The sequence below is a fragment of the Eumetopias jubatus genome, unplaced genomic scaffold (genome assembly GCF_037043125.1).
Source record: "Eumetopias jubatus isolate StellerSeaLion01/CBP00866 unplaced genomic scaffold, mEumJub1_p1.0 scaffold_5, whole genome shotgun sequence".
Lineage (NCBI taxonomy): Eukaryota > Metazoa > Chordata > Mammalia > Carnivora > Otariidae > Eumetopias > Eumetopias jubatus.
This window is the reverse complement of record NW_028274811.1, coordinates 15177739-15194459: the sequence shown is the minus strand read 5'-3', so window position 1 is coordinate 15194459 and position 16721 is coordinate 15177739. Positions and strand designations below refer to the sequence as shown.

General features: G+C 37.0%; 1 pseudogene; it reads right to left on the bottom strand.

Moving 5' to 3' along the window:
* Nucleotides 1-1721: 1721 nt before the first annotated feature.
* On the bottom strand, nucleotides 1722-2463 carry LOC114209417 (tyrosine-protein phosphatase non-receptor type 2 pseudogene; annotated as a pseudogene).
* Between the last annotated feature and the right edge of the window lie 14258 nt (nucleotides 2464-16721).

Here is a 16721-nt window from a genome sequence, read left to right as displayed (position 1 = left end):
CAAACATCCTACAATACGCAGAACAGTCCCTCAACTAAGAATTATCTGGCCCCAAAAGACAATAAGGCTGAGAATGAGTAGCCCTACCCTAAATTATTTCTGGAAATATTAGAAGGAATAAGTGGTGAAAATGTATAAGAAAAGAGACTCAATGGTTGGATCTAGCCATGGTAACTGTTACCCTGAGGACTGTACATAAATGTCCTGGCTCAAAGACAAAAAGTGGCAATCAACAGCCAGGTGAAAATCTAAGAGGAGATTATTGCATTAATTTTAAATGGCAAGAGCGCCTGGGTGGCTCAGGTGGTTAAGCAACTGCCTTCGGCTCAGGTCGTGATCCTGGAGTCCTGGGATCGAGTCCCGCATCGGGCTCCCTGCTCAGCGGGGAGTCTGCTTCTCCCTCTGACCCTCTTCCCTCTTGTGCTCTCTGTCTCTCATTCTCTCTCTCTCTCAAATAAATAAATAAAATCTTTAATTTTAAATGGCAAAATAAAGACATGGCAATAGATAGAAGTTGGAACACAAGGTAACTGAGAAAATGGAAGGGTAGAATAAGGAAAATGTGATTCTATGAATACAAACAGTTAAAAAAATAAAATTAATGAATATTGGTCATATGAGGTCACTCCCCTTTAAAACAGGAAACAGGATGCCTTAACAGACATACAGGGATGGTGGAATAAAATTGAAGGAGTTCATGCTGGATTCTGTTTATTTCTTCAGGGAAGAAAGATTCCAGAATTCTGCAAAAATAAGTGGAGAAAAGATTAGGTAAAGTCAAAAGGAAAAAAAAAAATGAAGATTAGGAACCCTTACTATAGGTAAAGGAGAAGGAAAAAATTTAGAGCAAGTCAATTCTGTAAACCTTTCAGGGTTCAGCTGAGTATAAAAAGCTTAAGGATACGTAAAAAAAGGAGTTGTAGGATTTTCTCTATTGGCCATTTGTAGTAACAAGAAACATACTCAACTTCATCTTTAAACAACTAAGAACTGGGCAAAATATATAAGACAATTGGCTGGTAGAATTTTCTGGATCATGAAAGAGAATCCTAAGCAGAGCAAAAAAGCTTGTAAAACTGAAGAAACAAAGATCAGAGTTCGGGGAGAATAAGAAGAAGAAAGAGGAAGAGGGAGGAGAGAGGTGGGGGAGGGGAGATGGGGGGAAGAGATGCAGAAGAAGTCATCTAGAAATCTGCATAAATTCCTTTGAATATGAGCTGAGGGCTAATTTGTTTTTATTTTTCAATTTAATAGAAAGTTAATGCTGCCAAAAAGTGTAAAAATACAGTCGGAATGGCAGTACAATACAAAGTAGTCTCTCCTAATTTATCTTTTACGTCTTTCTACATTTCATACATTCAGGAAACACTTCACAATACATCAACTGAGAGGCTTCTGCAAAGTCTTCTGCTGGTGGTGCTCTTCGTTCCCTGGATGTAAAGTTTAATCTGTAAAGAGACTAATATGAAGCAATCCACAGGTTTATCAAACTTCTCTGCAGTTTCTGGAGTAGGCCTCAGGTCTTGCATATCAATGGTTCAAAAATGTATATAGCTGCAGAATATTCTCAAGTCACGGATATTTAGATGTCTGTCAATCTTGGCCTCACTGTGCCAATAAGAATTTTTCTTCAAAGAGGACTTTAGGGAAAATTTTTGTTTCTTTGCTTGTTTTTTTTGTTGTTGTTGTTTTGTTTTTTAATTGGGAAAATTTTTCCTTTCTCATTCACTCTCCTTTAGCCTCTGTTTCATCTGCTGCACCTTCTGAGCCATGTTAGCTTTTCGGTCCTCTCGAATATGCTGCCGTAGGACACTCTCACTGTTCTCCTCCATAGTACCCTGCATTTTAGAGGACAGTCCTGTATAGCTGTTGCCTGTCAGTTTTTCTTCTTCTAGGCCTATCCCATCCCCATTGTATTTTTCAGTCATTATTTTGGTTGGTGAATGATCAAAAACAAGACATAAGTCTACCTTAGAAAGTTCTTTCCTCCGTTTCTTGATGTTTTCTAATTGCAGTAGATGTATAATATGACTTCACATTTTCTAACAAGAACTACACACTGAATCCTGTTTCTTTAAACAGCATCTCTTGGTCATCTTTTGTTGGCCAGTACTGGGTACATTTAACAGATTCCTTCTCCACACCTCAGTTTAGCGTGACAACTGCTTTGGTCTTTTGCTGCCAAACCGTGGGCCAGAAATGCCAACCTGTACTAGGAAGTGGCCCCTGTGTTAAGATGTAACATCTATGCACCTCTTCTATGGCATTAATATAATCATTTTCAGCATTCTGCAGTTTAACATGACTGTAATCGTAGGGGCTTAGATCTCTGTATCTGTTTCAATTTCTGTTTTCTGGAAACTTGGCCATTCTATGAGACTCACTACAAATTTCCAAGTACAGCTGCTGCTAGTGATTCTGAGCAACCAATTGCTCAAACTCCCACTGGACAGTGGCAGACATGGCGTTGGGAGCAGAGCAGCTCAGGCCCCGCACCATCCAGGGAGAGCCGCTGAGGGCTAAGTGGTACATGTAGAGAAGTGTAGGATCAAATTTCACGAGGCACATAAAAAACAACGAAAGACCTGTAAGATAAATAATTATCAGAGCTCATACACAACAGAAAAATCATTCAAATACCAATCATCTAGAGGGCAGAGCACTTGGGAAACATCTGGGGCATCGAGGAAAGTCCTCCCAGATGGGTCCAGCCATCGCTCTCTCTCCCTCAGTACAAGTAAATAGACGATGACTGATAAGTAGGTAGGTAGGTAGGCAGAAATAAAGATACATATATTTAATTTTTTTAAAAAAACCTATAAGCACTTGGAAAAAAATGGTCAATATCATAAGTCATCAAGGAAATAAATATTAAAATCGAAATAAGATAGCATTCTACACCCATTAGATGGCTAAAAGGACTGACATACCAAATGTTAGCAAAAATGTGAAGCAATGGAACTATCATACATTTCTGATGGAAATATAACACTTCTCAACTATAATTTTAGAAAACTGTTTGGCATTTTCATAGAGTTGAGTATATGCCAATACTATAACCCAGCTATCTCACTTCTAGGATTTACACTATAGGATGAAAACATACATCCATTCAGAGACTTGTACAGGAATTTTTATAGCAATTTTTTCATAGCCAAAACCCTGAAACAATCCACCATGTCCATCGACTTGTGAATGGATAAACAATTTTGGCATGGCCAAACAAGAGAGTTCTATTCAAGTATAAAAAGGAACAAATTACTTATATACCCAACAGCATGGATAAAACTTACAGACATTATTCTGAGCAAAAAAAGGAAGTCACAAAAGAGTACATACCACATAATTCCATTTTTATGAAACTCTGGATGGTCTATATGAAATTTTAATCTACAGTGACAGAAAGTAGATCACTGGTTGCCTGGAGTCAGGAAGAAGAAATTGCCCAGGAAGAAGACAAGGGATTTGAGGATGATAAAATTGTTCTATACCTCAATTGTGGGGATGGTTACATGAATGTATACATTTGTCAAAACTCATCAAATTGTTCAATTAAAATGTATGATTTTTATTTATGTAAATTATATTCCAAGAGAGCTGATATAAAGAGAGAGAGAATTCAATTGTCCTGAAATTGAGAGTATGGCCCTGCCAATACAATCGGAATGTTACCAAAAGCCTCATGCATCCTCACTGTCAAGAAGCGAAGCTATTTCTAGGGTGTTTAATCATTTAAGGGGGGGTAGAGACAAGCAGATACTACATGCCTGCTGATAAGTATACCTATGAAATGCTCCTGCCAATTAATTAATTAATTTCAATCTGATCAAGTCTCTAGATCTATTTAGCAATAGGCAGGAAATGCAATGGACAGAGAGATGAATACATTTAACAGACACCATGGGGGCACATGGCAACATCCAAACTGTAGGAAACTCTCAAAAAAAAAAAAAAAAAGAGTGTTTTCAGTAGAAGAGGAGAAAACATCTAGATAAATCTCTAAATTAACAGAGAATTCAAAGATGTATCAGGCAGTCACAGTTATAAACTTTATGTGGATCCCAATTTGAACAAATAAAATTGTAAAAAAAAAATCCTCTATAAGACAATAGGCATAATATTATGGAATTATTGTTAATTTCTTAGCTGTGAAAATAGTATTATGGTTAAATTAAAAATATTTATCTTAAAGAGACATATACTTAAACATTTATACATGAAATTATGTGATAACTGGGATTTGATTAAATATAATCTGGGTGGGGAGAAGAGGGTAAGAGTAAAAATAAACAGGATTGGTCATAGATTGATGGATATACATTGAGCTATTATATCATTCTCTCTGGTTTTGTATATATTTAAAATTTGGCCATAATATAATAAGAATAGTTAGAAAGGAAAGTGATAACCACCACAGCTCTGGGAAATAGGCTCTGTGGAAGAGTGTGGCAGATCCAGGTAGCTGCCTGGCCAATATATATTAACTCCTTTTCTTCAGTACATTAATTAGAACAGACTAGGCTATGTTGCAGTAACAGACCACAAATCTCAGTTTAACAAAAATTCCTTTCTTGCTCATATCATATGTGCCACGTGGACTGGCAAAGGGGACCAGGCTAAAAAGGCTCCACACTCTTGTAGGTGTACTATCTGAAACACAGTCTCTGGATGATCCTAGCAGGTAAGACAAGATTGAAGAAACTTAAACGAATTTATTTTTTTAAGCAAGCAATAACGCCCAGGGTCGGGCTTGAACTCATGACCCCAGGATCAAGGGTCACATACTCTACTGACTGAGCCAGCCAGGTGCCACTTAAATGCCCCTTTCTCATTTACAAGTGACCTCTGTCACTTTTTTTCACACTTCATTGGCCAGAACTGATCCTATGGAAAGGAGGCTGAGGACTACAGGCTTCACAATACCCAGAAGGGCTGAAGAATCAGATATGGTAATCGCTGGTAATATCTACCACATTTACTAAGAGGAGCACAATTTTTTTTTTCTGGCTGAGAATATGCTCAGCTTTAACTATGCAACCTTCCAGACTCCCAGGCAGCTAGGATTGGCCAAGTGATACAAATCTGACGTATGAGAAGTTTCACCAGGAAAGCTTGATGAAGGAGGCAGACTCAGCATGTTTCCTTTGGCCCCTACACGCTCCTATTCTTCCAACCAGGAAAATGGGTGCTATGCCTGAGGACATTGCAACCACAGGGACAGAGCCATATACTAAAGATGGTGGAACAGCAGCTAGAAGGAGCTTTAACTCCTCAACAACTTGCTGAATAGCCAAAATATCTCTGATCACCTCCAGAATACTTTACAGACCTCTTAATATAGACAGACAGATAGACAGATGGATAGGTAGGTAGCAACTAAACCAGCCTTTATTAAACCATTATACCCAGGCCTTTGCTATATTTGGTCAAATTTAATCTTTAATAATATGCAAAGATCCTTCCAGATTCAACAGAGGAGGTCAGGGAACAAAAGATTGTTATTGTTTTCCTTTTTAATTAAATAATTTAGGAACTCTAGGGGCACCTGGGTGGCTCAGTCAGTAAGCGTCTGCCATCGGCTCAGGTCATGATCCCAGGGTCCTGGGATCGAGCCCCGCATCGGGCTCCCTGCTCCGCGGGAAGCCTGCTTCTCCCTCTCCCACTCCCCCTGCTTGTGTTTCTTCTCTCGCTGTGTCTCTCTCTGTCAAATAAAAATAATAAATAAATCTTTAAATAAATAAATAATTTAGGAACTCTAGTAGGAAAACAAATAATCCCAATTTAATAAGTAATTAATAACAAATTTTAGGAGAGAGTTAACTATCTGGTCACTTAAGGGCATGATCTCCTACAGCTGATGAAGGGAAGGAGGAAGTGTGTGATGGACAGAATATTCTTGCTTCCTGGGGTAATGATAGGGCCATAGGAAGCAGGCAGGTCATGGAGTGTCACAAAGAGACTACTCGGCTCACACAGGGTCACAGTAACATCTCAATAACCACTGAAAGGTAGCAAATTTTCATCACCCTCTGGGTTGTTGAATGATGGCCTTGTATACAGGACCCTCAGGGTTCACAGGCTTTTGATGAATGGGTATCCCGTTCAATAACCTCTCTGGCTTATTACCCTCATCAAGACTGGGAGATGTTTATCAAGCTTAATAGACTGACTGTTGACCCACCTAACAAGAATACAACTTACAAATATAATACTTATATATTCTGAACACCAGTAACTCAACATCTCAACAATATTCCGTGCTCTTGAGAAAATGATAGCCCTTACAAGGCCGTTTAAAGGGGAAAGGAAGCCCAGAACACAAGCTCATCCAAATTTTTCCCTCATCCTACTTTGACAACTAAAATAACTACAAAAATACAAATCAATTTCAACCAAAGACCAATAACTGAAAACTGAAATTGAGAAGCTAATTCCATTCATAATAACATCAAAAGGAATAAAATACTCAGTAATATATTCCACAATGGAAATGTAGGGCCTATACATTGAAACCACATCTTTAACTGCAAGAAGTCAACAATGACCTAAATAAATGGAGAGACATTCTATGTTTAGAAGAGATTTACTATTGTTAATATGACAATTCTCCTCAAACTGATCTATAGATTCAGTATTAACTCTATCAAATTCCCAGCTGACTTCTTTGTAGAAATTTATAAGCTGACCTTAAAATTTATATAAAAATGCAAAGGACTTAAAATAGCCAAAACAATTTTTAAAGAGTAAAACAAAGTTGGAAGATTTACATTACCCAATTTCAAAACTTATTACAAAGTCACTATTAAATTATAAATTGAATTTCTTCAAAATTATATACACTCTTCAAAAGACAACACTAGGAAATGGAAATAAAGCAGACTGGAAGAAAATATTTGCACATAATATATCTAACCAAGAACTCATATTTAAAAGCTGGCAATACACTTCACCAAAGGAAATATGACTAGGCATTTACCCCAAGCAGATATATAAATCACAATAAACACATGAAAAGATGTTCAATATCATTAGTCATTAGGGAAATGCAAACTGAAACCACAATAAGAAGGCTATAATAAAAAAGACTGACAATTCTAAGCGTTGGCAAAGATATGGAGACAACTGTGACACGCATAACATTCTAGTCGGATATAAAATGGAACACCACAAAATGGTAACATTTGTCAGATTCTTGAAAAATTAATCACATACTTACCGTACAATGCAGTAATCCCACTCCTAAGCATGGAAATGAAAGAGAAATGAAAACATATGCCTACATGAAGACTTCAACACGAATATTCATAGAAGTATTATTCAAAATAACCAAACATTGGAAATAATCCAAATGCCCATCAATGAGTGAAGAGATAAAAGGAATGTGAAAGAGCTGTACAACAGAATACTATTCAGTATTAAAAAGAAACTACAGATACATTCTACAACATGAATGAATCTCAAAACCATTATGCTAATTGAAAGAAGCCAGACACAGAAGACTTCATATGATATGGTACTATTTATATGAAACCTCTTAAAAGGCAGATCTATATACAGAGAAAGCACATCAGTGATTGCCCTAGGGCTGGGAACTGACTACAAACAAGCCCAGGAACTTTTCGGGGTGATGAAAATATTCTAAAAGTGGACTGTGATGATGAGTACCCAACTCTAATGAACATACCCCAAATTACTATAATGTATACTGTCAGTGGAAGAATTTCATGGTAGGTAAATTATACCTCAATAAAGCCATTTTAGAAGAAGAAAAATGAAGGACGGGGTAAAAAAGAGGAGGTTGAGGGAAGGGGGACAGGAAGAAGAGGAGAAAGACCAAGGTAGGATATTGAAAGTATATGTGGAGGAAGAATTAAATTTATCATATGCTATTCTAAGGTGAAGAATGAGCAGTCATGAACTAAAGGGGGAAAAGGCAGATTTTATGCAATATAAGGCATTTTTTTTTTACTCTCTTCAAAAGAAACAGCCTGTTTTAGAAGATTCTTCTTCATCCCTTGAAGGTTAGTACTCTTTGTAAAGAATATTGTAAAATGACATTCGAAAAAAAAAATCAAGTGATACCTCCCAAAGTTATAGCTTTATGCATCTGAACCTTAACAAAGTTATATACAAAGAATGTTTGATTTTTGGTATCCTAGAACTGCTGCACACGTAAACAAAAACTGACTTTAGAAGGAACTTCCTTTGTTTCAAAGGATTGTGGTAAATCTGGCTGCTTCCCTACCTTAATGCAACCTGACTCCATGCTAAATTGATACCTGCTTAGAACAAGAGTGGTAATTCAGGTTTCAGTTTTATAGGGAACGTAAGAGACACCTATATGTTTTAATCTTGGATAATGGTGATAGCGTGTGGTGCTTAAAACAGGAAATCAGTTAAAACAATTGATCTATAGGTAAGTGTTCTCTGAATCTCAAGAGAGAATGATTTAGTACTAACAAACACTATGTTCAGTGTTGCAGAGGCCTCTCAAGAACCTCACAGCCTATGAAAAATAGAAGATATAATTATAACACAGAACAAATGTGATTTTTGAAAAGAGATTAGAAGTTTCAAATACAGTTTTAGGAGGCGAGCAGAAAATCCTATCAATGAAAAAAAAAAAATGAAAGATCCAAGCAGCTCCAAACTGGAGGAAATATTTTCAAATGTTTGTTCAATGAGTGTGGATAAAATTCAAACTATCCAGATAAAAATAAAAGTCCTCTAATCTCACAGAACATTTATAATTAGAAGTTACACCATGAAATATTTAGTCATTTCAAGTTCAAGTTAGAAGAAATGTTTTTCGATCGAGTTTCTGGAACATAAACCACTCTGCTTTCTGGTGGGAAACATAAATGACTATATAAGTTGAATATAAAATTCATGAACATCTGGAAGCCTGCTAATTGCAGACAGAATGTCACATAAAACAAGAAATCAAAGAACTTCTTTCTGGCTCATATGTCTTTAGGAGGGAGAAATCACTTTCCTTGGCACAAGTACACTGGCATAATTGACAAAACGTTGAGATGGCACATTTCACCATATGTGCTGCCTTGGATCTAATCAAGTCCCATGAACACTGGAGTCATAAACTCTACATTTGGTCTAGGGCAGTATATGATAAATTCTTAAATTAGTGGTAATAAAAGGGGTGGGGCAGAAGTTTAAGTACAGCAAACAGACAGGAAACTGAACTGCCTTAGCCAATTGGGATAAAGTAAATTCCTGATGTAAAAAAAAAAAAAAAACCCTCAAATCTAAGTGCATTGGGGGGCAGGTCCCCAACATGCTGAGAAAAAATATTTGTTCCATTATGACAGTGCACAAACCACAACCAGTCTACAGACCCGTTTTAACTAAGAGAGAAAGCTTTTTCCCCTCAACTTAAGGCATCAAGAGTTTGTTGCGTCCCTCCGGGAAAGAGATGAGCTTCAGGTGAGTCCTCTCCTTCATGAGGCTCTTCTCCAAACATCAACCACTGCTCCACTGTGGCCAATTTAGATTTTTCCCCATAAAAAATATGAATTGGGTAAGAATATCATATTAAATAAACATTCCAAAGTACTGTTGCACCTTAGGCTAAAAACTTACTTATTTTGTTTCCCATTCTAATTTGGGTCCATCATAGCTCACTAGAAGTTACACATGGAAATCAAACAGAAACATAACTATTCTCTAATAATACAGTAGCAATCACATAAAAATGACCCAAATTTGAACATAAGTACTCTCCATTATGAAGTTCTCAGCAAGAAATTAAGCTCCCAACATTGTCATCCTGGCTTTTAAAATCTGAGAATAATTAATAATAATAATTAATAGAGGCACCTGAGTGGTTCAGTTGGTTAAGTATCCAACTCTTGATTTCAGCTCAGGTCATGATCTCAGGGTCATGAGATCAAGCTCTGCATTGGGCTGGGCTCCATGCTTAGTGCAGTCTACTTGAGACTCTCTCTCTCCCTCTTCCTCTCACCCTGCTCCTGCATGCTCTTTCTGTCTCTCAAATAAATACATAAATCTTCAAATAATAATAATAATTAATAAAAGAATCTATTCTTTTATTAATTATTAGAGCTTCCTGTATTCTTTAGAAAAGTCCTAACTAGTTGGATGGTTGAGTTATGTTCCATGGTAATGAGTATGGTCCCTTCAAGATATCAGGAGTTAAATTCTTTTGCCTATGGCCCCACCACTGAGAAAGTATAAAAAGTTAATAGGATACATAAAAGTTTTGGAGCCACAGTGAAAAAACAGCTTAATCCTAGCTCCAAAGTGATTACCCCAGGAAAAGATAAAAAATGTCCCCAGAAACCAGCACATAGTGCTCCCAAAGACCAAAAGGTTCAGTGCTATGTGAGGAAAGGAGAGTGAAAGCAGAAAGAATTTATAATTTCTAGTCCATCAGATTCCTAGCTCATCAGTTAGTTACCTGCCCATGGTCCAAAACCAGTAGACTGTGAAGTCTGCCATAGTAAGGAGAAGAGGAGGAGAATCTATTTTTGCATTCTCTGTCTTCAATCAGAGAAACTTCTGGCAAAGTTCTGAAACTTGCAGGGGTCACAGACCCAGTCACCAGGTCTCAGTGACGTTTTTTCAATCTTATTCACCATATTCAAAGCTTTGTCATTTTATTTGGTTTTTGAGGCTCAATTTCCTGTCCCCATCCCCACCCCCACCCCCAGCACTGCATTTAGGGATGAGAGTGTCCAGAAGGCAGAACTGTACTACTGTGACTAATGTCACTTGCTCTGGAATGTCCTAGGCTTATGAGACTTACTTAGCCTGTGATGGTAGGTTTTCCTATTACCACCAACTTTGTTTCTGCTGAAGAATCACCCTCTGCAGACCCTGCCTTTCATTAGCTTTTGAATGTTCTAGACTTTGAGCAACACTTTTTTCTGCTACACATTTTTCTGCAACAAGGAAGAAGGCTCTGACATTGTATTTTCATCTGCTGTTCTGCTACTCTAAGAAAGCTCAAAATTGTTCAACTTGCTTCTTAAATTGATTCCTTTCCTTCTCTATCACATGTATGGCTGGCTATTCAGAAGAGCTCAGTAGCTGCTTTGCTTTTCATATCTTTTCATTTTTAAGCCCAATTATCTGCTTTTCTGACACAATTTTCTCCAGGTTTTGTCTTGTAAGGAGCCTTATTGTGAGAGACATACAGTCAGTGGGTTCTGGTGTTGCCAAAAACATCTGCTGTTAGAACAAACCTTGTCGACCTTCACCTCCCGAGTGAAGTCATCCCAAGCACTGTCCCATCAAACAAGTGTTGAGCCCAGGCTGGAGAAGATCTACACTAAGTACTTTTTTTTTTTAAAGGTTGATTTTTTTCCTTCATTCCCTTTCAAATCTGCCCAAGTATTCTGTATCCATATGGTTAGTCCTCATTAAAGATTCCCTGTTTACAACCTTAAGAGGACACTTTCCAAGAGTTTGTTAGATCTGGGGTCCCTCAGCATAACAATTTCAATTTACTCTCTGTGATCCTGATACTATGCTCCAGCTAAACTTCTTTAGGCCCCAGTCACCCTCTCCTATCCTAGAACAACTGAAGAAAAAAAAATCCCTCTTTTATGCTCTCACTTTCAAGAGCAACTGAGTGGGTACTTTTCTTTAATTTGTCCTATCTAGTCAGTCAGACCTCTAAGATTTCAACCGTTCTCCTAAGAACATGTTTCCTCCCCCTGCCTCCAATTTAATTTGCCTGTTGTACTTTTTCTTTTTCTTTCACTCTTCCCAAAATTCCTGCTCTAACAATAAAGCCAAAGCATATTTTTAAACCAATATATTCTTCTCAAATTACAAATAAGGCCATTCCGGAAGGCAAATGTATAAGGTACAACCCATTTTAATTCCTTCTTTAGACAGGATCCATGACGATTTCATCACCTTTTTGCACTGTTGACTATATACTAAGATTATCCATTCTTTTTGTTCTTTAGTAAATTTCTCCAGCCTTCTAAGGGTAAAACCAAAATCTAGGTCTCTGAAATTAAAAATAAAAAAATTGTCAGAGTTATTATAATTAGCACGTTTGGAGCCCATATGAGTCCGCGAAGTGGGATGGGAGTAGAAAGCACTTGGCGCCCAAGCCACGGGATTCTCAGCAGTCAGCTGCTCCACAGTGCCTTCTCTTGGTGCTGAATGTAGCTCACATAAAGAGGAACCGAACTGGAGGCAGCTGGTCAAGCCCTGCAATTGTACGCGAAGCATAATATTCATACTAGCAATTTGTGGCTCACATCGACTTAGCAGCCTTTGCAAACCATCTATAGACCTGGCTGAGAGCTACAATAAAAGCTGCGCAATTATCCCACCCACCAATGCCTATTAAGTACGTATGCTGGAACTCTGCCTCTTGTGATGTGAGCCTGTTTAACACAGAGTCAAAGTTCTCTTTTTCTTAGATAGGAATAAGCCACGGATCGGAGATACCAGGAAACTCAGGCTTCAGTTCAGCTGGCTTAGCAATAACATTTGAGATTTATGGTTAGTTTGTACCCATTTCTGGGTACATTTCATTTCAGAATGAAAGTGAAGGTTGGAGAGAAAGGTACTGGTCCTTCATAACCCTCAAATATCCAAGTGAGAAGCAATTTTTACCCAGTGACCTGAACAAATTATTCCTTAATAAAAAAATTCCATATCCTATAAGGATTGTCTTAAAATAAGAATTTTTATCAAATGACCTATCAAGAAAGTAAAACACTGGATATACACTGGGAAAAAAAATTGCAAACATAAAACGCATGGATTAGTGTAAATGATACAAATTAGAATTCCAACAAAACAGTAAGAAAAGGGCAAATAACCCAATGGGAGAAATGAGGCAAAGGACATGAAAAGGGATTCCAAAGAAGAGGAAACACATATGGCCAAAGAACTGAAGGGCTGCCCAGTCTCATTAATGATCACAGACTGCAAATCCAAGCCATAGTTAAGTATCATTTTATACACACTCAATAAGCAAAAATCAACAAATCCAACCCAACAAGTATAAGAGAGTATGGGCATCAATAAGATTTCTTATGCGGTGACATCAGCAACATGGCAGAATAGGAAGTTCCCAGCCCACACCCTCTGACAAAAGCAAATATTTGGCAGCTTTTCCATTAAAGTGCCTTTATGGGAGCTTTGGGACCCAAGTAAGAGGTTGTGTAACTCTAACAAAGCCCAAGACTGAAGAGGGTCACTATGAGAAGGCAGAACCACTGATTGTGGCCCCAGTCCCCCTGTGGACTCAGCTCTAGTCCCACTTGTCCACGGTCCTGCCATCAGCCCCTTCTGCTAAGGTGCCTAGGACGAGCCATGTCCCTCCATACCACCAGTAACAGGCCCACTGGTCTTGGACCTGATTGCTGTCCTGGAAGCAGCTCTGTGACCTGCCTCCAGCCCTGCTCTACTATGGTCCAGCAAGAGTCCTGCCACCCAAGGACCAGCCCAGTGACCCAACAAGAGTACACCTGAGACCCAGTGGAATCCACACCTAACCAGCTCATGATAATAGGCTGACCAAAAACAATCATATTTTTAAAATATGAACATTCATATATTATAAATCCTGGAAATCTACTATCAATATAACCAATGAAGATCTTGTAAATATATACAAGGTAGGATGTCAAAAATTTTCATAGCAGAATTGTTCATTATATTATAAAACACAAAACATTCAACGCGCACAACAGGTGAGTATATAAATTGTGGTAAATTCACAGTGGAATATAATGCATTAGTGAAAACAGGTGAACCCCAGCTCATGCAAAAAATAAGAATATTAGTAGAATAACAGGATAGTAAAATGAGTCCCAGACGACAATGAACAGCATACTTTTAAGAGTCGAGGCTCTGGAAAAAATTTTAAAACTAAAATAAAGCAATATTATCAGGTAGGCATATATGATAAACACACATTCAGGTAAGTGGCTGCGTCAGGAGGACAGAAATAAAGACAGTTTAGGGGAATAACAAATATACAGAAGTTACAGTTAATGTTCTAATTTTCAGGTCAAATTTATAAATGTTAATTTGTTATAAATTACTACCTTAATTATGAGGACCATATGAGTCAATAATAAAAGTGTGCCATGGACCAAGGATTCTGAGTAATTCAATTCTGTGAATCTAAAGTACAGTAAAAAATATATACATATACCTAAGTAGGCATATCTAATGTTCATATACAGTAATAAATCATATATAATAGCAGATAGCTTTTGCTTTCCATTTGTAATTTTCTGAAAACTGGAAATGAGATGTTTTAGTTATGTAAAAGCTGATTCTTTATAAGCTTCTAGTTAACATTAAACAATGTTCAACAGTATGTTAGCAACAGAAAAACTCTATAATTACCAATATTTCCCACAATATAAATATTTAGTAAGGAAATGAAAATGATATTACTTGAATTTCTGGAAGAAATACCTGAAACAATCCTGGTATTAAAGGAATCATGAAAAAAGACATAGCATACTATATTTTCCACACCCCCAAGAGACTCTACTAAATTTCTACCTGCAAGTCTTGAAAGGATTTAAAAGTACTGTTAAATTATTTTTTGCTCTGTCATAGCTTTGTATTGCTAGTTAAAAAGGAAAAAAATACATGCACGGTAGCTTCATTCCCCAAAAGTCTTGATGTTAAAAAACTGAGAATTTTTCAAGTACATAAAAATGGGACAAATTTCAAAGATAAAATTCGGGAGGTTTGCCTCTAATAACAGAAGACTGGATCATTTGAATCCATCTTCTTCCTGAAAGAAAACAGAAATTTCAGACAAAATAAACCAAAATCTGTATAACAGCATCAAAGAACTCCTAAGGCAGTGAAGACTTAGGAGGACAAGATCTAAGAAAAGAAGGAACCCCAGACTGAGGACCTGGACTCTGAGGATTGCTGTGTCCTAAGCATGTGTGCCCATTTTAATAGAAAACCCTGACATGCTGTGCAGAACTTTCAGTCCATTCATGAAGCTAAGAGAACAAAAACTGAAAATCAAGAATCAACAAAGAGTAGGTGAGGGGGGGTGGGGGATCTGATGATCCATCCACTGGGCTGGGACTGCTAAGTTTGACAACCTAGGAATAATTAGAAATTAGACATAAAACAATTTTCATAAGGACAGAAGTCCAGTGTTGAATTATTTCAACCCTTGCTTGTACTAAAGTGAGCTGGAATTGCTAGTATCCCTAGCTACCTGCCAGAAACAAATATAAATTCTTTCGCAAAAGATAACATTATCATAATTCTAAAATTATATTCAATAAATATTAGATAAATAGTCACTCAGGGGATCCTGAGATAAGAGCATTAAGATAAACTGTCTAATATAATCAATAAATAGAATAGTGCAAATAATTAAAGACATAACAAAAATAAAGCAATGGATAATTTAGGATCAGTATACTAGTTACAACAGTACGAGATACGGCTACTGAGAGAATTAGTGACCTGCAAGGTTAGGGATACGAACAACATATCCAAGCTAGTCTGGAAAAGAAAAAAAAAGATGGAAAATATAAGAAACAAATGTGTAAGTGATGAATGGCATACTGGTGGAAAGGTATTACATGCCTGTATTTGGAGGACCAGAGGAGAAAGATAAAATGAAGTAGAAACAATATTTGAAGATTTGAAGAGGTATTAGCTGAGATGTGTCAAAACTGATGAAAACATATTAAGCCACAGATTCAAAAAGCACTCTGAACTCCAAGCAGGACAATTACAACGAACATCAAATGCGGGCACATACTAGTAAATTTGCTGAAAACTAAAAGCAGAAAAAAAAAATCTTAAAAATAGCTAGAGGAAAAAAATAATACAGAGTCTTTTCAAGTGTATAAGATTACTAACTGAAATTGATCACTAATGAGAAGCAATTTCTTTGCTGCCTTGAAAAAGGTTAGTGTGTAAATACTCTGCTATCAGTCATAGATATTCACTCTGTGAGTCTACTTGACAAAGCCAGTCAAGATGCTGAGGTTCTCAGAGACAAGCCACATAATACCATCTAATTTTCACTTTGCCTCCAGCCAAAACTTATCCCTTTTCATAATTTTGACTATGAAAACCTATTTGGACTATTATATTTCCTTTATATTTGAAAATCTTTTATTCCTTGGTATATCATAATGGCCTTCTGAGAATTCCTATGTTTCTTAAAAAAAAAAATCTTTTTCTTACTTCTTACATTTTTTTTTCTTTCATCCCACAAGGAGTGACTTAAATAACATTCAAAATGCTATGTGGAATTGACATTTTAGTTGAAGATCAGTGGTGCTAATGGATGGGAAGGAATCAAAGAAAAGTGGTAACCCAAGTTCCTTCAGCCAACAGTATCATGGAAATAGCACTGAACTGAGAATCAGGAAGCTAGGTTCTATTTCTGGCTTGGTTCCTAAGTAACTTTAGGCAAGTTTCTTTGCCTTTCTTGGCACATTTCCTCATCTGTTGAAGGATCTCTTCAGTCCCCTCAAATTCAAATATTCTATTACATAATGCATACCAATACATACTTTTTAGCAAAACATATGTGATCTATATTCTGGGATATCTTCCTCTCCATTCTTCATTCAAGGTTATAGCCTTAACTTCTAAAAGATAAATTTTAAAAAGACAGCAAGCAAGTGCTAAAGACAGAAGTCTGTGACCATCCTAGTCTGCCACGCTGTTTGCTAAAACGGTTGCCTGAACACATTAATAATATA